We start from the raw sequence: 22,618 nt of genomic DNA, 5'->3' as shown, positions 1-22,618 counted from the left end.
ATCAAAATCCAACTGCATTTTACCAACTGATTTTAATACCTCAAATACATTACCTGAATGTTTCTGCCCATCCCCATCATGTACAAAATATTATTTATTAATTTAATATGAATGCTGCAAGAAAGAGCATCCCTGCTCATGATTCTGTTAAAATCAACGAGTAAAAATTACCAACCAGCAACACCACAAAAATGGCTATAAATTTTCTGCCCAAGTGTTAAAAGATCTACACAAGAGACCAGGCATAGCTAAATGCATATTTTAGAAAAAATCTGGGAGACCTTTAAGGTTTTCAATAGCAGGTGTCATCGTGCAGGCAACAGCAAACACACTCTCTCTTCACAGGCAATAGAACCACCCCTGGGGCTGGGAACTGCACAGTAACCACATGCACACACAGTCTCAATATATCTGATACAAAAGTAAACAGAAAATAACTCATGCAGAATCATGGCTCCCAGGACCAGCCCTTAAGCATAATTACAAATTCTGTACAGAAGCTCATGCAGAGGACAAACCACCACAGTCACATGCTAAGATCAGACTGCTTATTTTGGCAAAGAACCGAGAAGTGGAGTCAAGAAAAGCTTTTATTCAGGTTGTAAATTCAGAAACAAAATGCAGCTCAGGTGTTTTTAAATTCAAAACTTCCTGAACAATTACAGCTGGAAAAAATTTCTGGGAGAATGAGCACTGTCATGCTGCCACTGCTATTTCCCAGCTGGGGTCAGCAGCTCAAAGGTAAGAGCATTTATTCGTGGCACTTGAGCCTTCATTTCAGACTATGTAAAATGTTTTATATGAAAAATACATCTCCAGAGGCTAGGAATGTCACCTAAGAAATAACACCAGGTCATGAAGTCCTGTCCATGCAGTCTTCATTTAAATCAGCTGCAATGGTTTCAATCTAGATGTCAAGAATTGTCCATCCAGTGATAATCTGATGGTTAGACATTTTTACAGGGGTAGTGGATCTAAGATTAGACAACAGAGTGAAGTTCTGCTAAATAAAAAGATACTGCAATTATCATGGGCACTTTTTCCTTTTTATCTTTCCATTACACAAATATTTAGTTTCAATTCCATTTTCCTCTCTTTAAAAAATATTCAAGAATTTAACATTGTGGTGGGATTAGGATCATATAACAATAATTTTCACCTCAGGAACAAAATGGTAAATGAAAACACCTACATTATTTTCAACTCTAAGTAACACACTTCTTCCATTTTGTTGCTCTTTAGTCCTTCCTACAATATTTTGAATTAAACTGAATGCATTGTAGGGCAAACAAAGTATTATGCTTTCAAAACCAAAGATACCCTTTAGAAGATGTGAATGGTCAATATAAGACATTCCTGGCTTGGATTTTTTTTTCTTTTTTTCCTACTTGTGAAGATTTTAACAATACTCATTATGCCAATAAAAGGAGAATTTCAGAAACAGAAGGCATATTTATTTACACTTTTTTTTCCAAGTCATTATTTTTCCTGACATAAATCTGAAAGATAAGTTTTAAACTCAAGGGATACATCTCCGTTAGCAAGTAACACGGTACAAAAGGAGTAACTGCGTAACAGTGAAACAGCAGCACTGAGGGACCAGTGCCCATACTATGCACATCTTGAGGGTTTTACTAATTCTAGTTTGTACCACATATCTCTAGTCTGGTCCCCTTGACTGAATATGAATTTACAGCTGCAGACTATCAGGCATTTTTCTAAGGAGCATCTTCCAGTCTGGTTTCATCCAAACAGGATCCAGTTTGGTACCTGGGCCTGCAGTGCCTTAAATGCAGACAACCAGGAGGTTCAGTACAACAGCAAACTCCTAAGATGAACTAAACACTAATGGAGACACACCTCTACTCATTCTTTATCCAGCTGCTGATGGTTACTGGCATGAGAAAAGACTCTTGTTCTAATATAGTGACAAACCAGGTTACGGTACTTTTTCCCCTTTCTTATCTGCACTTCAACTTCATCGTCATTTTAATCTAGGCTTTATTCTTTAATACCAAGCATGAGTGATCATATAATACATAGCTACCAATCATACATCATCATTTAACCAGGAAAAACAGTCTTAAAACAGTCCAAAGACAGTTTATGTTTTTTACATTTTTCTTCCTTCTTTCCTCCTCGAGGATAGACTATAGCTACTACAACACAAAAATATTGCCTTAGACCTCCAAAGTTCAATACTTTAAATTTATGCTTCTTAGAGTACAAACACCAGCTAAAAATGAGTTCCACCCTTCAGAGCTTATATAACTGTAGTGATCTCACCCTCTAAACACAAAGTATGATTAAAATTATCTTTAGTTCCACTTCAACTGTCCCAAGATGCTTTAGCAGTCCCCATCCTGTGAGCCCCCAGGAGGCAGCTCTCCCCAGCCCACCCAGGGACACTGCACTCCAAGTGCCCGTCAAGCAGCCCTCACCCCAGGTGTGGAAGGACACACAGAGGTACTGTTGTCTAATCAAACAGGTCTCAAAGTCACTTATATGCTCAGCTGGTAACTCACCCCTAGCTCCTCATCAGATGATACTGTGAACTGGAAATGTGGAAGCAACAGCAACAGGAATGCGAGTAAATCCTGTTCCTGCACGTTTCGACATAACCCTGCTCGACAATCCGAACAAAGGCTTGTGCTTATTCAGCCTACAAATAACTTTAATGACTGTGTTTTGTCTAAAACTGGGGTATGGATTCCTCTCTCCGGAGATTAATCTTCCTGCTGCTTGTCAGACAGGAGAGATTTGAATTAGGGCTTTAAGTCAAAAGCACAGTTAGCATCTACAATCGCGCACACCTAACCATGTATCAAAATTTCTGTTCCTGTTCCAACATCACATTATAAAAAGTAAACTTTTATTTCATTTATGGACAATATATAAAACACCACTCCGAATTGTTTCAAAGACACGCTGAAAAATACTATTAAATGTACCCTCAAGGGAAGTGTAAAAAGCTCACACACAGAAGCTTGAAGTTCCCAAACACAAGATTGCTGCAATGTTAACTCTTCCCTACAAAACCACAGATACCACCACCAAAAAAAACCAAGTAAAGCTCCCTCATCCCTCTGCCAGGACAAGAGGTACCCAGGACAAAAGTCCCATTTCCCATTTCTTGGTACTCTTCTCCCCAACTCAGGCAGAACCAGTCCCAGCAACAAAAGAAAAATACCTCTGCCAATGTGTATTATCTGTACTTCTAAGAAATTCTTTACTGAAAGGGTGGGGAGGTGCTGAAACAGATTGCCCAGAGATCTTGTGGACGCCCCATCCTGGAAGTGTGGCTTTGAACAACCTGGTCTAGTAAAACGAGTCCCTGCCCATGGCAGGGGGGTTGGAACTACACGAGCTTTAAGGCTCCTTCCAACCCAAACCATTCTATGATTCTATGTTAAAAATAAACAAGGTAAGTCTGCAAGAACTTTGAATTACGAGTAGACTCAAGGAGCATACAATCCTTTTGTAGACATAAGTTTCCCTTTACTAAAAGCAAAATATTTGATACAGCAGTACAAGAATATCCAAAACATTAAGCATATTTTCACAATGATTCAGGTTTAAAACTCAGACCTTCCCAAACCCAGTGTTTTTTCCATAGCTTGGAAAAAAAATTTTAGCAGGTTTTCTCATCTTCCCAACTGATATTACCTGCAACATTTAAAAAAATTTAAAATTTAAAAAAAAAATCTAAACTACATACAAGCATGGCCTGAATTACTTGGACACAACCTGACTTCAGATCTTCAAGGCCTATCTAGAAAACAGTGACTTTGATCATCAGAAAATATTTTTTTTATTTCAAAAATTATTTTATTTCAAAAAGAAGGGTGTACATATTGTATTTACCAAACAACTGTATTTTTTGTTCTTGGGTTTGTGCAACATAAAGGGGAAAAAAAGGAAAATGTAACAGAACCTGCAGTAGCAAACCTTCTGGAACTCAGTACCAGAGTTTCCTTGAGCTATCTCATGTCAAGTATGGTTGACATTCATTGTGTTTCTCCACTATAAAAGTAGGGCACTTTATGTGGATCACAGAATTTGGCCCATATAAACTTTAGGATTTAAATAACACTCCTCTAAGAACAGTTAAAAATAACTGCTGGTTTGGCAGGCCCCAAAAAGGAGATTAAAAAAAAGTAGTATTTCAAAGACCTCACACATTAAATTTCTGACAGAAATTCAGCAGAATGGTGCTCAGCAGAAATTTCAGGGGGTCCAGAAATCAAAAAGACTAAACGATTTTTTAATGAGCAAAACTGACATCATAGGTTCAAACCATGTCTCAGCTACATGTCTACATATACCATGGGAGGTCATTATACTCAATAGCAAAACCATCAAGAAAGGCAATCAAATGGATTTGCCTAAATGAGTGAGAATGACCAGAAAGCACAAAACAGGCATTTCTGCTTAGTGCTTTAATTGACATTCTTGAAGAAATTTCTGATTTTCTCAACACTGTTTCCAAGAAACAGGCACAGCCCAATTTAATGCAACCTGCTATACATCATTAGGATTCACCCAGGTGACACAAAAGGAAAACCCCAAACTTAATTAGATAATTTCAGATCAGTTGCTATAAAATCCATGGGTTTTATTTGGCACATTTAAACCTATTATCCAGTTAATCAATTAGAGATGAGGATAACGTGAAATAGTTCTTAAGCATGCTTCAAAGAGAAAAAATATAAGAAGATTTAAGTTTTAATTCTAACACCTTCCACGATCAAAAGCAGCATGTTTAAAGCCTTCCTCCAATTCTAGAACAATCTAAATCTATAGTTTCAAAATCCTTCCCACTGAAAATACATTTATTACTAATTTCTAACCTTGAAGACACATCCCTTTGTTCTTCTACGGTTAAGGCAAAACATCATCTTGCACATTTTTACAACCTTCCTCTAAATGCTCAGTACCAGCCACACAGAAATTCCATGAGGTTTTAAACAACTCTTTGCCAAATAAAAAATGGTAAGGGTCATGTAATGACAAGTTAAATATATGTAATATTTACATGGAAAACAAACTACAGAATATTTCACTCTAGCAGAAAAAGCAGTGATACACAGTTGGTGGAAAGAGACCACAGACACTACAAACAGGAACTACTTTGAACACAATTTTGAAAATGTTTTGAAGAATTACTTTTAACCACTACTAGTTCAATATTGCTCTGATTTGCAAGATGTCACACAGACACAGCCAAAAGTAAGCACTAGTGCCTTCTGACTCTTGACACTTGAGAGTCAATTCCTGGCTGGTTTCAGCATTTGCAGATATTCCATGGACTCAGAAATGTTAATGATGTCAATCAAAAAGCCTAGGAGACAGTTCAAAAAGTCACACACAAAGTCCTCAGGCTAAAAACATTTAATTGACACATTCCTGATTACAGGCAAGACCCTCACCCTGTTGATTACAGAACAGCAAACCACAAAACAGTCGCTGATTTTCTTTCACGGAAAACTAATACATAACTAGTTTTTGAAAGACGAGGAATACAATGCAGAAGAGACTGTACTGCTGTTGAAGGAAAGACTGTGAGGTCATGTGAGACTTATCATCAGCGGACCCACAACAAGACAACCTGATGACTCTCTTTCTCAGGGCTTTACAAACCATCCTCTTCAGCTTCCTGGACTTGTGGTCTACAATGCTGCAAGCCAAGTTCACTCAAGCATTCTATTTGGAACTCCAGTCTGGAAGTCTTCAGCACTTCCTACATTCCAGCAAATACATTATTTCAGATATATGGATATATATATTTCCATATATTTTCTTTCACTCAAAACCTGAGCTCCACGGGAGCTTAAGCTACAATGATCAAGAATTCAACACGAAAGTTAAGTATGACTAATTCAAATTCCTCCTTGTGAACAGAAATCTTTCAAACCTGCTTTCACGATGGGTATTTCTTCACACTGTTGAATGACCTGAGAGTTATCTTGGAGGGGCAGGAGGAAGCTAATAGTGAACTCCTCATAGATTTCTTGTATTTCCTTTCTAGAGTAAAAAAATCTGCCTTGGGAATGAGTTTTTGGGTTTGAATTATTCATGAGAACTAGAAAACTAAAAGCTTTCCAGTTCTCTCACATCATCATATGATTAGAGATCTTCTAAGGTCATCTTAGAAAAAATTCAAAACACAGTATAAAAGAAACAATTGTGGAGAATGTGACTACGACGAAGAGCCTGGAGGATTATTACACGTCAGGCGCTTCCTCAGGAACCCAGAAAACTCCAGTTGCTTTGCTGCTGAGACAGCAACAATCACATGGGATTCAGCCACCTCCCAGCGACCTATATGAAGTCTTGAGGCAAGATCTCAAGAACAACTGAGTTCAAAAAGAGTAAAATGTAGTACAGAGCAGCCCAACTGATACAACTTTAAACACACTGAACTAAAAAAAAAAGCCAAAACAAAACACAACCAACAGACCTATTTTTCAAAAGGCATCAACATATGAATCAGTACCCTCGTCACACCATGTTAATGGAGACTCCACCTCTCTTTACAAGGAGTCCTGTTCCACCCTCCACAACAGCATACCTGTCTTCAATTACAGGGAAGTATGTGCTTCCTTTTATCGACTAAAGGACACAAAGTATGAAGAATTATCTTATTATTTCTATTAATAAATTAAAAACATGACATTGCATTTTGGTATCAATGCCAGGAAATTCACAGCTTCCAGAGTTTCTGCTTTATTTGGGTGATTAGTAAATAGAACTTGCTGGCTATAATAGTTTACTCTAACTTTAAAGAAAAAAAAAAAAAAAAAAGCATGCCTCTTGAATAACTCCAGTAACTTGGGAACAATAAAGGAAACAAGATTAATCAAATGCCTTCTCAAATGCCTGCACGTCCAGTTTCCATGCTGCCTTCAGACACAAGGGTGAACCACGCTGGCTAACGACCAGTGAAGAACACAAATCTAAATTTCCTAAAATAAAAATATCACCGCATGTCTGTTAAGTAATAATAAACATTTCTCAGAAGTGACAAGTTTGCAAAAATTAATGACATTCAAGTACAAGAGAGAACACAATTATATTTCGAAGGTTATCAAAACAGCATTTGTTTTTTCAGCTTCCACTCTATAAAACTCATTCAAGTTTTACTGGATGCTGTAGTTTACCTAATTTCTTCACGCATCCAGCAGCCTGTGCTGTGTGATGATCCTGCTTTGATACAGAAGCTTTTGACAGCAATCTGGAAACGTGTCCCATAATAACAGCATAGGAAATCCTAATACACCAGGTGTGGCTTTAGAGATGAACACCCAGGAAGTGCTCTAATAACTACAGCAGCCTTCTGTAAGCTTTTGCCACTAAGGGTCTCTTGAACTAGATTTATACTGAAAAGCACCAGGGAGGTAGAGGACAGAGGACTGAATTTTTGCCTGACCTGCTCTTCTATTGTAACAGTTGACTAAAAGATGCGCTTTGATTGTAGTGAATGATTTTCATATTCTTTGATACTTGGCTTCTCCCCGTTCTCTAGGAATCCCTTAGTTTATCTTTTCTCTCAGCCTCAAAATGCCTTTTTTAAGAAAAAAGTTCTTTCTAGAAAGAAACTCTCGTTTAGTATTAAAACTATCATCTAAAAAACTCCTTGCAATGCTCTAGAGTGCTTTTTTGTTTTGGGGAACGCAGGAGGCCTGGAGCTGCCCATTCTGCCAGTGGAGCTGTGCTAATCCTGCCCTGTGCCCAGGCTCTGAGCCCAGCCAGTCAGCAAGGCTCTGCCTGGAAGGTGAATCACATCTGCTCAGCCTCCCCTGTCCAGCATGCACCCAGCTCAGCAGCAACTGCTCCAGATCATGCTTTCCTATGTGGCTGCTTCTGCCTACACCACCCTGCTCAACACAGCATTAGTAACTTTGGCCGTCTGGTAGTTACTCCCCTTGTCGAACCCTTCTACTCTAAACTGCCTCCCCCTTACACATTAAGCTGCATCTAAAATTAGCCTGAAAAGCAGATCTTCATCTCAAAGCAACAGTACTCTCTCCACTTCCATTTTTTCAAAACAGGAAGACTGACTGCTACTTTGGTTCAGGAATGTAGTGAATTCACATGCATTTTAGGTGGCAAAAGGCATAGGGCTTTCTCTGTGACAGTGCTCTTGGCACAGTGACAAGGGGCTTTGCTGACCCAGAACAAGCTCAGTGTGTTACCATCTGGTGCAAGGACCACTGTGAAAAGCCAAAGGAATCCCCAGCAGAGCAGCAACTCACAATAGCCTGCAACAACAGAAAGTATTCCTTCCTGCTGACTCGCATGGAGAGCCAGCACGTTCTACTGCAGGGCTTCTCAGGCAGTGCTGGGCACACATATGAGCAAAGCTTGCCGTGAGAGGAATGTTCCCTGCAGCAAATGTGTCCTCCACATCACTCTCCAAACCTCAGCCTGATGAGCAGGGTTAACTGCAGGCAGACAGCTTTCAAGTAATTACAGCCATCCCCAATCCAGTGCTAACTGGTATGACACTGGTCATTCTCAACAAGAGAAGGCAGAAAACAAAGAAGAAAATACGGATTTTGATTAAAACTCTCTTCCCAATCTTCAAATTCTGCTTCTACCAGATGCTCTGTCCTGCATCTCTCCACTACCCTTTTGACTAGACACCAAGCCTGGCTGATAAGTAAAGCAAAACCAGCATCTCTTTCATCCTCAGAAAACCATACTGATGCAGCCAGTTTTACTTGCTCTATTGTACAAACTCCATTTGCAACCTGTCTTGGTATATGCAGCCCACAAAGAGCATGCGAAGCTGCATGCTCATCTGTAGGACTGACGCCATGCAAATCCTTCCCATTGCCAGCAAGTTGTGAAACACAAAAGGCAGGATATCCTGGAAGAAGTAACATAAATGAAAAAAAAAAAAAAAAAAGGCATGTGTCCTGGGAATAACTTACACAGGGATTCTTTAAGGGCAGAAGCTGATCCTGAAAAAAAAAGTCTGATCCAGAGGAAGACACGTTGTAAAGCCATCAACAAATATCAGCACATGAAGCACTAGCAAGGATCCAGATTGCAATAGAGTGATCCAGGCAGATGAATGACAGGAAAGACACGGTGCAACCCAGGAAGGCAATCCAGGTGACATGCTAACAACCTACACTGGAGCTTTCATTATGTTCTACATTCTGCTGAACTCCAAATGAATGCTATCCCATGCATCTGGGTCAAAATTTGACTGCCATTACATGCAACAGTGCAAAGAGGTGGTATCACTGAACCAAGGTCTGCATCCCCATTACTTGCTACAGCCTGCAGCACCCAAGCTCCACACCGTGCCATTCCTGTCCCAGCTGGGTGGAAGCCCTCGGAAGACAGCCTGGTACCTGAAAAAGGGGAAAAGCTCCTCACCTATGGGAAGACTTTTAGAAATCATTCATTTTCCTCCCACATTTTCTTGTTGTTAGTATTGAAACAAAGACCTTGACAGCAGTGTAATAACAGAGAAGGTACAATAATTTTTCTTTACCTCCCTGGGTACTATTATAAGCTTTTAGCTTATATTAGAAATACAGCATAGTCTGAACACTTGCAGGAGATGCTTGAGGGAAGTGGTGATTTGTCAGAAAAAAGGAAAAAAAACACCCTTGTTTTTCAACAGTAGCAACTTGAAGTCTGCTAAAACACAAACTTCAAAAATAAATAGCACCCCCACCAATCATTGTTTAAATGCTTGCTAATATTACTAGGCTAATTTCTCACAACATAAAATTGATTTTTTTCTGAAAATATGGCTATTACTTCACATTCAACTCAGTTCTCCTCTGTCTTTGCATGTGTGAGTTACACAGCTTTTCCTTACACAAAGGCCTGAAACAAATAAAATTAAATGTGTGGGAAGAGTCCTCTTTATCACACAGATGTGCCTCCTTCATTGTCAGACTGGAGATTATCGGTTAGTTTTGTGGGTTCGCCTGCCTCTAAGATGTTCCTCACAAAATTAGGCCACGAATTTAAAATGAAGCAGCTGATCAAACTGCACAAAACAAAGGTACAGCAGCCTCACACACAGCTGCATCTTGCCCATTCAAATTTCTCCCTTAAGTATGTACAGTGGAGAAACTAACAGCTCCTTTTGAGAAGGCTCTTGTCTTACCTGGATCCCCTAAAAACTTCTTGGACATTTCCAACAAGATGACCAATGGAAATGAGAGGCTGCTAGAGAGCACATGCTGAGTCCTAGAAAAACATAAGCCAATTAGCTCTCATTAATTACCACTAACCACACCTTTGCACACCTTCAGAAGTCACTCCAAAATCTTTACCTGTCTTGGGGTGAAATACTTTACCCAAATTGCAAGGCCTCATGGCCTTACACCCACAGCAGGCACACCCAGGGTCAGTGCCTGGACATGTACAGGCATCAGGCAGCACCTCATTCTATGAGGAAAACATGGCTTCAAAGTCCTGCCCAGGCATGGTAGGAAGGGCAGCCCCTGATGCTAACCAGTTTTACATTAAAGCAGTCAAAATAGCATTTTTCTTCTGCTACAATCTTCAAGTGTTTCCACTTGCTGGGATCCCTTTGGTCCTCTCGGCTCCTCAGACTTTCCCACCTTGGCATCACCCTTCAGCATTCACTTGTTTTTCAAGTAGCAGCTCACCTCAAAATACTCTTCCTCTTCCCAGTAGTCTCCTGCTCCCCTGGTTCTACCTCCATCCTAGGGCGAAAGCAGCAGAGTCACTCAGTAAACAGCCAGTGACATGAAGTGCCTTTTGTCTGCCCTCTTCTCTCCCAAAGGGATTTGTAAAGAGACCAGGATTAATACTGAAAACAACTCATCGCAAACAGCTGGTTTGGGTTTTTTTAACCATATAAATTTCCACTTCCATCCTATGTACTCAGGCAGTCAGTACTTATTACTCACTCGAAATCCCAAGCTTTTATTAAAAAACAACAAAAAAAATTAAAAAAATCAGGAAGTAATAGAACTGTATTTTTTTAAGGCATAATTTTTTTTTTCCTTCTGAAGAGATCAATAACTGATCCCAGACTAACAGAAGCTGCAAAGGGCAATTTAAAATAAGTCTATGAACCAACTTTACATATTATAATCCCTCTAGGCTGACTACTACATGAACAGACACAGAACTCTGTAGCAACAAAAACAAAGAAGCTAAACTCCAACACTTGCTAAAATAAGCTATTTTCAGTTCAAAGTTAAAAGAAATCTGATGTAATATTTTACAAAAATACATACATGTATGCAAAACCGGAAAAAGCTGCAAGGATTTAAACTGAAAGAGAATAATCTTTAAGAGTATATGGTCAACACATTATTTATGTTTATCATTGCTGCTTTAGTGTTGAATATATATAATTTAGTGTGTAACCCAGAAATACCCATAGCATCAGATGTCATATCATCAAAAGACTGCATGTTCACTGACAATAAGAAAGATTCCTACGGCCACAAGAAAAGCAGCTACTTAGACCATTGAACTGTAAAAAAACATGTTCTGTGGGTGTTGACCTTTTGAGCAAGACATGACTTGTACAGCATGATAAAAGACTAAGAAACTTCATGGCTAAGATTCTTCTCCCTGGATTAGTAAGAAATAATCTTTTTCCTTTGAAAGGATGTAGAACTTTACAGCAAAACATAAAACAAGATCTAAAATTTGTTTCAGATTACCATCAGAGTATGACACAAAAGGTATTTCAAAAAACATCCTTCCCCTAAACAAAACTTAGAATTTTTTTTAGATAATTTATGCAAGAATGAATTTTAAGGTGTAAAACTTTTGAGAAAGTGCATGTCCAAACACCCAAAGAAAAAAAAATTTAATAGAGGACATTCATGCAGTAAACCAAACACTATCTCAAGGTCTAAATAATCCAAGATTGAGTGTCTGACCAGAACTAATTTCAGCTGAGAAGATGGAAGAGTACTGTAATAGGCTGACAACCGAAGACAGAGATCATCCCACCATCTGCAAAACTGCCAGTGTACAGAAGAAACAGGAGTGCTTTGTTCCCAACAGCTCCAATTCAACGCAACAGCCCATCTCTCTTCTAGTTCCCAAGAACTTTGAAATCTGAAGCAATGCTCTTAACCACAGCCAAAAGATCAGCTACTAAAATCTGTAAAAACCATTAGAGGTTCTATTTTGGAAAAAAAAATCATAAGAGGACTAAAAGGCCCAACAGCACAGCCATTGAAAAGCAAGCCAACAAGTATGAGAGAAGGAGAAACAGCATCATTCCTGGCGTATCCACATAAGTAACACTCCTTGCTGTACAGCAGAGATACGATGCTCTGCAGAATGCCATTTGTGTACACAAGCACCTGCCATAAAGACTGCTTGCATGAACACTGCCACAGCTTTAAAGCAATCAGCAAACACTGACAAAATAACTCAATAGGAGCCTAGAAAATGAGACAATGATTTATATCATCAGTTTTTCCTATCTTTTTAAAAGATTCCAGGTAACAAATACCAAAAAAAAAAAACCCAAAGCCACAAAATAAACTCATTCTCACCCCCAAAACCACCACATGTACTAAACCCAAGTGTTTTTATCTTTACACAGTAATAAAAGTCCATATTACCCTAGGGCCCTCTGAAGTCCATGATCTTTTACAATCCTCTCCCATCCTACTCTATGGCTCTGTCCTTGTGCGTGACTGCGCCGCGGTGTCCCTGCCCACAGCAGGGGGTTGGAACTAGATCATCCTTAGGGTCTTTTCCGATCCAGGCCATTCTGTGATTCTACAGTTCTATTAAATTCCCTACATATACTCTTTACTTCTATATTTCTCTCTGCAAAGGGCTCTGGAGGTATTTTTCTAACTTTTGGTAGAGGCAATGAAGGTTACACAGGTCTAAGAGACTGCAAAAAATGTGGCTTCCTGAGAGAGGGTGAGCTGAACGGCAATGACTTATCACCCCTCATCTGCCTCCCCTCATCTCTGCTGCTTAACCTCTGCAGCATGGATATGGAAAAAAGAAAGGTGATGGGATTTGTTGCTTTCTGCAGAGCCAGCAGTTTGCACTGGAGTGTGAAGGAGCCCCATGACCATCCACACTGCTGGGAAGGGCGCAGAAGATGCAGCCATTAAGATTTCCTCTTTTCAGGGTCCAGCAGGCAATTACCTCAGACCAACTGCTCACAAAACTGCAGCCCAACAGAATTGTTAAAATTGAAATCATCAAAAATGTTTGTCAGATTCTTCATTCCTGAATGCTCTGCTCCCTGACCGGGAAACTTTGCAGTATGTAAGCAAGGCCAACAGCACAAGAGGTTACCGCATACTGTTAAACCTTGAACTGGATGAGCAGCTACAGAGCATCCCTTCCCCAAAACTCTCCAATGCCTCCCCTAAAACAAGCAGAGTGCCACGATAAGCAGGTTTGGTGTGCCTGCACACAGCGCTCACCCAGACAAGACAAAAGGAGACACAGCAAAACTGTCTATCTTTGGCATGCAGGACTTTGTGAAAGAGTTTTATTGCTATCAATTCCCCCACTACAGAGCAGCTGTGATGGGCTGCACTTGAAGAAATCAGGAAAGAGTGAAGCACAGATGTGAACATAGAAGGGGTGTCCTCCTTCACAGGTCACACCTAAAGACTGGAGAAGGACATGCTGTCCTCCCACAGACAGCTTCTTCCTAAACATGGCTACTGCAGTATCACCTTATAGCTGGCTCCTTTGGATCTGGAACACTGAGAATGCACCTGACATGATCAAAACCTTGCTGAGTGCATGGCAACAAAGACAATATAGCAGATGAGAGGGATGGAGCTCTGGATCATACAAATCACAACCTGAACTTGCTCAAAATGCAAAAAGCAACAATATTTCCATGGCTTCAGCTTAGGCCTGAAGGATCCATAGAAACATTTAGATATAATTCAGAAAGTTGCTGCTATTTTTGTAAAATACAGCCAGAGATCTTGCTAATACTGAAGAGATTTTTGTGAACGACTGGCTTTGTTAAATTCTCTACTTCTCTTTTTTTTTTCCACAAATTTCAAATCAGTGTGCTAAGTCTTGTTAATTACAAGAAAAACAAATTTGCTTGTGAAATATGTAAATAATACTCTTAATTCAATTGTCTACCTACCTTTGCAAAATAAATTCAGCAAGCTCTCTTATAAGATGTTGCTTAAAAAAGAAAAAAAAAGTTTTCTTTTGTGATAAATAAGGCCTTCTGTTGAGCATTTACAAATCCAGGGTTCATTCAGACTTTCAGCTCAAGACTGAGAATTTCTCTTTTAATTTCTCTGATCAAGCCCCAAAAGATGTACATACAGATGTGGCCACCCCAGTTCTGACAGTGCTCATGACACCTCCATTCAGCACCGCCAGGACCAGATCCCAGTTTGGAGACCGGCCACATTCCTCACAGCAGCAGCGCTGCAAGCTGTGCATACAAAAAGTGAAGTTTAATACCAGATGCCTCATCCGTCTCTCGTTCCCTGGAGCAAGCAGAAACTGCCCTTCATCCACACACTTGCAGAGCGAGGAGAAGCACTGACGAAGGTCCCTTGGCTTGACAGAAGTGCTTCAGGAGTGACACAATGCCTGGGTATGACTTGCAGCACAGCCACAGCAACCAGATACCAACCCACACTTAAGCGTTCATGCATGCCCTGCTACTGACAGTAGCTGCAATTTAGCTCACAGAGCTTGCACACGCCTACAGGAGCTGCAGCCAGCACCGTGTCTGCAGGTTAAATGTCATCTGGCTGCAACTCCCTTTTCAGCAGGAAAAAGCCAGCATGCAGCAGGGAGTCCCAAACCACCTGTGTAAGGCCAGGCTATGCTGTTGCCAGATGGCAACAGGCTTTGGCTTGGAGCGGCAGGACCAAACTGAACAAGTCCTCCTCAGCCTCATCACCCCCTGCTCCATTTCTGTACACAGCTCAACAACAACAAAAAAGCAAGAACTTGCTTTGGCTAAATCAGTTTTTCTGAATAGGCATTCTAAGATGGTCACTTATCAAAAGAGTTTCAGCATGCTCTCCCCAGTTAAATACGTATATTAACTCTGTATGGTCATTACTTACAGAAGTCATTCTACCAGAGACTAAAGTGCCCATGGATTTATTGGTCCTTTTCTTGACATCAGAGCCTTCGAAAAATCTACGAAGGCTGCTGATGCTTCACATTCAGCTTTGCAAAACTGCTGGTTTTATTGGGATTTTTTTGGGGGGAGGGGAAGATTTATCCACAGCCATCAGTTCAAAAACTACATTTTTCCTATGTGTTTTTTATATTGATACAGCATCTATCAATACTTCAGAAATACAAGTCACTGTCACTAGTATTTACTACAAACTTAAGACAGTCATTCCAAGAAATAACAAAGTAGAAACTTAAACAGATGGCAAGCTATGTTAAAATGTTGCCATTTTAAAATGCCTGTGCATATTTTAAAAAGCAGAAACAAAATGAGAAACATACGATATTTGGCATTTTTTTTTAGTAAGGACTTTAGAAAGTCCTTTCTAAAAGTGTTTCAGACCCAAAGATGCTGTAACACTAGGACACAAGTTATGAAGCCACACACAGTATATTCTACAGTAGATGATGAATACCTCAGGTTTTATCCCTCTGATTTTCCTGGTTTAAATCACAGTATGGTCCTACACCTACATTTCCTACAGTGTTACAGGCTATACTCCTAAACCACAACATTTTGCTGTCAAATGCAGTAGTTTGCCTCAACACTAATTATTTTAAAACCAAATGCATTAAGCTGTAACATGAGATGACCAGCAACTGAAAGATTCTAGGACTTTATCACAGAAACTGTGCATTGTTTGAAGACTGAAATTACTTTTTTCCACATAAACTCAAGCCCGAATACAAACAGCACCTGAAGAAATCATCAAGCTCAAGCCCCTGCGTGAGAACAAGTAAAACAGTTTTGAGAAATGTTTTTAATATATCTTTAACACAAGTCCTATTTGACTTTCAAAAACCTTCACAGAAATGAGATTGCACAACCTCAGTTTCTTTCAGTTTTCCCTAAGGCATAACAGATTTTAAGAACTTCCATCAAGTCTTTGGTGCAAACTACTTTCATCTTTTTTGATACAGTCACTGACAGAAGAACACAGACCACTTCTCACTAATTTTAAGACTGTAGAATCTTCCTGTCCCATCATCTTACCTCCTCTTTCTGCTGAAAATGAGCTTGTATAGCCTTTGTGGAACACACTTTCCAAACACAGTCTCTGCAGATATGTTTTCCAAAACCTTCCTAAACCCTGATGACCATTTCTGGTAGATGGAAACATTGGAACTTATCTTTCTTAACAGGCTGTGGCCAAAACTGGACACATTACTCTGTTAACTTAAGCTGCACTAGTACATAAAGCTAAATTCTGAACTTCAGCAGTACTGCATCCCTATGCTTCTTGCGATCCCACATAACCCTCAGATCTGCTTCCACGGCACTGCTGCCAAGTCAACTTTACCCATCTGCATTATGCTATCTTCTTCCAGAAAACAGTATCTTGTACTCATTTACTGCCTTCAAACTTATCAAAAACCTCTTGTCCTCCAAAGCAGAGCATCAAAAACACAGTCTGAAAGCCCTGCTCAGTCTCCTTTAGATTTTGTGCTAATTCTATTGATCAAAGACATCAATAACAACAAGTACAAAGGTACCAGAACTGCCCTAGGCACCGCTTAAACTGACTTCCAGTTTGATGGTGACTCATAATCATTTCCTGAGAATTATCACCTAGAGTTGCTATCTCTAGATGTGGTCCCTTTGGTTCAGCTGTTCTCAAACACTTACTTCAAATGAACAATTTTCCTAAGAGCAGCCCTACTGGGTCTGCTGTCTGCACTATGTCAGTGCTTGAAATTAATATAAAAATTCGATAAATAATTGACGGTACTTTCCCAGTCTATTGTCCCTGGCTCCATGCTCACCTTGGTGACCCCCTGAGCTACCTGAAGTACCCTGCACAAGTCAGCCTTAGTGGATTTTTCTTCCATTAATTTGTCCCGCTGCTTTTCAAGTCCCTGTAAACTTTCAGTATCCACATGCTCCAGAAAGGATTTCCAAAGCTTAACTAACCACACATTGGGTCAAAACCAAAACCACACCCCTTTCGTTCATTTTGAACCTGCCAGCTTAATCGCATGCTTTCGCATTTTGTACTGATAAAAAGTTAGTCCCTACTCAACTTTGCCACATCACTCATATGACTGTCAAAATTTCTAAAACCTGAAATCTTTCCTCAGAACAGTGTTATCAAATACCACAAAAATACAAAGGCTAGATTGCGTCACAAAGCCTTCTCCACCCTGGCAGACCAGGCACAAGGAAGCGCTATTTCACCTTCCTTATGAGAACATTATTGTTAATGGGTCAAAATACTGACCCATTATCAAAACAAAGGCACATGGCAATGCCGGAGGCTGAAAGACACAGTACTTAGTGCAGATTATAGAGGAATGCCCACTCTGACTAGAAATAATGGGGGTGGGGAAATTAGTTCAATTTAGAATTTCTGCAAGCTAATACTGACATGGTTTTAATTCAGAAAGCTATTCAGCCTCCCAGGAAAGTTTACTGCCTTTATGTTTGCACTGCTGGCTTTATAGTTTTACAGTCAAAGGCATAACTGTACCTTCACTAAATAGTTTATTAACTTAGACACATTAAAAACACATCCAGTAAAAATACAGTCAAGCTAAATCTTAATTTCTACGTTATTAAAAGGTTTGGAACTTGTTCTCTGATAATTCTGATATTTACTCTCCCACCTCAACAACACTGAGATCTTTCTTTTGCAGTTATTTTATTAACCATACATTTAAGAGTTAACTTGTGTGTTAGCAGTTTTATTATATTTAAACAAATACTGCAAGAGATTTGCTTATACTTTTAAATTCTCAAAACGAAGATTTTAAAAACTAAAAGATTTCCATTTTTGTTAAGCTTTTTTTCACTAAAAAACAAAGTTTAAAAGTGCCGATGACATTTAACTCATGAGTTCATCTCCACCCTGTTAATTTGTCACACTTGCAACAGAAGGAAGACTCAGTCCCTTGGCCAACCTTTGCACTCAGATTGCTGTGAACCAGTCCATAGGCCGTCCTGCAGCCCGGAGATGCCAACTGAACTGTAAGAAATTAGGTCGCCTCAAAGGTCTGTTCCCTCTGGGAGCACGATAGGGCACAAGTCACGACATACTACTTCTCTGTACCTTTGTAAGAACAGGGCTGACAGTCAGCAGCATTCGCTGAAACAACAGATAACAACCATCCTTTTACAGAACCAGTCATCAACTAGTTCAGCTAGCTCCATCCTACAGGCCTCTGGTGGCATTTACTAGCTCAGACCCTGAGAACCAAGTACTAGACAAGGACCAACAATATATTTGCTGCACTGCAAGTCGTATTCTAGACCATTAAGGGGACGAACCCTTTTAAGTTTTCCTATTCAGTAATGAATGCAAGTCACAGGAATGGGATATTGGCTTTTAGTTGTACATCACAGTGACACACGCTGCTCTCCAAAACCGCAGCCTGCAAAAGTACTTCAAGCAGAAATACTCCAGAAGATGTTTTTCCACTGAGCTACCAGTCATACTGCGTTCGGCCAGTAAAGGCTGTAAAAATTTAATTTTGTGTGACAAGGACAATCCCACCGGCACAGAAGTGTTTCTGAAGCAAGGAAGGGAGCTCAGCTGTAACTCCACAGGGATGGGATTTCACAGAGGACACTAAAAAAACCCAAACAATCCTAACAAAGGAAAGAATTTCCCACGTCAGTTAATTTAAGGAAGTAAAGCACAGCCCAGAGGGATTCTGACCGCAATTCCCCGGGAAGCCCCGGCTCCGGCAGGTCCGTCCCGCGGTGCGCTGGCGGGAGCGCTCACCCGCCGCGGGCCCGGCCCTTGCCTCGCCCGCCCCGATCGCACCTGCCCGGGCGGGAGGGCGGCGGGGCAGCCGAGGGGCAGCGCCGCGGCCGGGTCGGAGGGCCGGCGCCTCCCGCCGCGGGGAGGAGGGGGCGGCGGAGGCCGAGGGGCCGCGTCGTTACCTGCTGATGGAGGCGGTGGTGCTGCGCTCGGCGCCCCGCTCGCTGCCAGCCCTGCTCCTGCTCCTGCTCCTGCCGCCGCTGCTGCTGCTGCTGCTCCCGCCGCTGCTGCGCTGCTCTGCGCCACCCCCGCCGCCCGGCACGGCACGGCACGGCCCGGCCCGGGACGTCACCGCCACAGGGCCGGCCGGGGGCGGGGGCAGCTCCGGCGGGGGCGGTGGCAGCTGGGGAGGCCGGCCCGGCTTTACCTCCGCGCAGGGGCTGCTTGGCGGGGCCGCCCCGGTGCCCCTCGGGCGCGCCGAGCCCGCAGCCCGTGGCCTCCGCAGCAGAGGTGGTGCTGAGGGGCTGGCCCGTGGTTATTTTGTGCGAGTTGGGTCTCTTCCTCTATTTTTTACTAATGGGGTTACATATAGCCATTACAACAATAAAGAGTTATTTTTGGGGACTTTGTCTTTACTGAACATCGTGCCATAAAGAAAGGTGCCGAGCAGGTGGCGGCTCTCCTGCTGCACAAACCTTGGAAGTCTGAGGCTGTTTCAGCCCGGTTGCTCCCCCAGGCTCCCCCTGGCCCTGGCCCTGTGCTGTCCGCGTCGCGTCCCCAGGGTGCTGCCTTGGCGGATGTTACACGGGTGGGAACAGCGATGGTCGTACCCTCTGCTGAATACAGAACAGCATCGTCTGCCCCAGCCATGCGCCCCCTGTACCTCCTGCAAGGCAGCCCAGGGCCAGCCTCGGCTCTGCGGGATTTCCCTGCCATGTGCCTACGCCCAGCTATTTGTCCCTGTGGCTGGTGCGCTGCTGTGGCTTGGGGAGAGTGGCCCAACTGGACGGCATTGCATCATGCTCAGCCAGGCTGTCACACCGCTGATGCTACCCCACAACCACCCCTCCCGTGCGGCAGCTTTGCGTCGCTTCCCTGTCCCTTGGCTTTACCACGATTCATTCCTAGCGTCGCCAGCTGGTTTGTCAGCTTTCCCATAGCGCTGTGCTTCTCTCCACACAATAGTTCATGAGTAGCACAATGACCCCGACTGTATGTGCAAAGCCTCCTTGTTCTCCACCTGATGGTTCATTCCTACGTATTTTGCTGACAAACAAACAATACATCAAAATCTTGTGTTTTCCTTGATTTTGCAGCCCTAGCTACCTTTCTTTAAGCAGGGTGTGCTTCACTGCATCCTTTTTGAGTGTTTGGACAACACCAGGGACATTGTGGGTACAGCCATTAGCTAATAAATAATTTACACAAATTTCTTCCAGCCATAGCTGCCCATGTAGATGAGATAGTCATAACAATGCCTTGGCCTCTTTTAGAAGACAAAGAGAAATCCCAGGGGCTTCTCTAGGGAGAACCTAGAGAAACTCAGGGGGTTCTGTCAAGGATAAGAGTGGATGTACACACGGAAGCAAAATGGCAGTACATTAGGTGCATGAGTAATCCTGCATCCTGGGCAGAGCATGGGTGGAGTTAAATCCTGTGTCCACATTAACATTCCTACAACTCCTGAAATGTGCTGTGAGCTTGTTTTGGTTTATAAAACATTCCACATGCCTGCAAAGTGGCAAGGTGACTTTGATGGTTGCATCTTCACTTGGACAAATTAAAACATTGTATAACTTCTAGAGAATGGAAGCTTGTCTTTGGCATTACGTTTCAGCACAGTACTTTGTACGGTCAGCCTTAGTTTTATTTGTGAGAGAGATAAGGATAATTGTTATCTGGGGGAAAAAAAGTCAATGGACAAGTAAATGAAAATGTAAATTTGGTGACTGGCTAAAACCACCTCTTTAGAAAAACAGGATATAATGTCAGGAAATGATCAACAAAATACTTTCAGTGTAAACAATCCAAGCAGTGCTGAGCACTATCCCACCCTCTGATGTGCCTCTCCCTCATCGGAAGAAGCATGTCTATACTCTCTCCCCTCTTTTCTCCCTGGAAAATTTAAAAATAACCCAAGACACAGCAACATCTGTTCTGTGAATCTTCAGGGAAAATACAGGAAAGCTCTCAAGTGAAATCTGAGTGCAAGAACTTCAACCTAAGCAAAGAGGGGGGGAAAGTGGAAAGAGAATACAAGGCAAAACATGTTTTACTGTCCCCCTTGCCTGTATGTAAAGAGCATTTCTGGTTTCATTCCTAGGAAAATTGGATGAACCTCTGTCATTTCAGTCTAACCAAGACTTTTGAGAACACCAGGAACAGTGCAGATGGGTTGGAGCTGCCAACCAGTCTTTATTTACCAGCTGTATAAGGACAGATGCAGTTTGAGGCTGGGAGGGAGAGCAGAGTGCCTTTGGCATCACCCTGTTCCTCCCACACCTCAGTGCACCAGGCGGGGCGGACAGCAGTGGAGAAGCCTCCTTTGCAAGTGGCAATGCACGGAGGTGGTGTGTCAGCGCTGCTGAGCTCAGGGCAGGCTCACACTGTGCACACCACAGCAAGGGTGGTGTTCCTCTTGTGAGGAACCAGAGCTATATTAGCACCATCTTAAATGTGCAAACGCCGTGTTCTGGATGGCCTACCAGGAATTCCATGGGCATCCCAAAGGCAGAAAGATCAACAATACAAGGCAGTATGACAGTTTGACATTGGACATGCACAGGCACGTCCTGTAGCCCTGCGGCAAAGAACTGACAATACTCCAGATGTCCAAGGAGTCTTCATTCACCCAGATATTAAAATGGAACATTTTAATGTGAATGCATGTTGTTATGGATAGTAAACATCTTTTGTCATTAAAGTTGCCAGATATCTTTTAAAAAGATGTGTTAATTGTAGGAACCACCATATTTTGTCAGAGCTGCTGAATGGTAGTTAGGAAAAATGAGCAGGTAAAGCACCCCAGAGGATTTCTCAGAAAACCCTGAGAGGATATTACATCTGTATTCATAGAATCACAGAATGATTTGGGTTGGAAGGGACCTTAAAGATCATTTAGTTCCAGCCCCACTGCCATGGGCAGAGACACCTGCTTGACCAGGCCGCTCAGAACCCCATCCAGCCTGGCCTTGACAAATGGTAGTTTGAAAGGATGAGCAGGTAAAGGACTCCAGGTGACTTCTCAGAAAACCCCGAGAGGATATTACATATGTTTTCCTTTCAAAGAATATCATACCATGTCCTACTTAAATTTCAATGAAAGTGAATTCTTATGTATAACTCAGTGGATCAAACTTCAGACTATTCAATAGAAATAGGAAAAGGTAAAGGCTCTCACACCTGCATGATTAGAAATTTCACTCCTGAGATGGTTGTGCTTAAATGTTTAGTATCATGACTGCTCAGTTTCTCTCCCCACATTTTATGATGAAAAATTACATGGAAAAATCAGGTTTGACATTGATTACAAGCCTTTACTGTATGCATCTATCCAGGCTTGTGTTTGAATCATGGTGGTATTAGCTGGCTTTCCCTGTGGATTACACATAGCTACAACTGTTTTACACATCACATGTAATGGGTAAAGTTCTGCCTGTTAAAATGTCCATGGGCACTGACTTAAGTCACAGCCAATGACTTAATATGAAACCAGAAGTTCATTTACTTTACACAGTTTTCTTGGC

The 22,618-nt window shown here is 41.7% G+C and overlaps 1 protein-coding gene across 6 annotated transcripts in view; it reads right to left on the bottom strand.

The window, feature by feature from the left end:
- The window catches only part of MYO6 (myosin VI), a 104,854-nt gene extending 85,682 nt beyond the window's left edge, over positions 1 to 19,172 (bottom strand). For 3 of the 6 annotated variants that reach the window (XM_032104851.1, XM_032104852.1, XM_032104853.1), the window contains exon 1: positions 19,055 to 19,168. The gene's annotated coding sequence lies outside the window, so the exon portion shown is untranslated. Of the gene's footprint in view, positions 1 to 19,054 lie in introns of all 6 variants that reach the window. The other 3 variants (XM_032104855.1, XM_032104854.1, XM_032104850.1) reach the window with 2 other exon arrangements.
- Positions 19,173 to 22,618: the final 3,446 nt, after the last annotated feature.

Source organism: Corvus moneduloides, chromosome 3, assembly GCF_009650955.1.
Source record: "Corvus moneduloides isolate bCorMon1 chromosome 3, bCorMon1.pri, whole genome shotgun sequence".
Lineage (NCBI taxonomy): Eukaryota > Metazoa > Chordata > Aves > Passeriformes > Corvidae > Corvus > Corvus moneduloides.
Note: the sequence above shows the minus strand (reverse complement) of the source record. Positions and strands in the feature narration are given on the sequence as shown.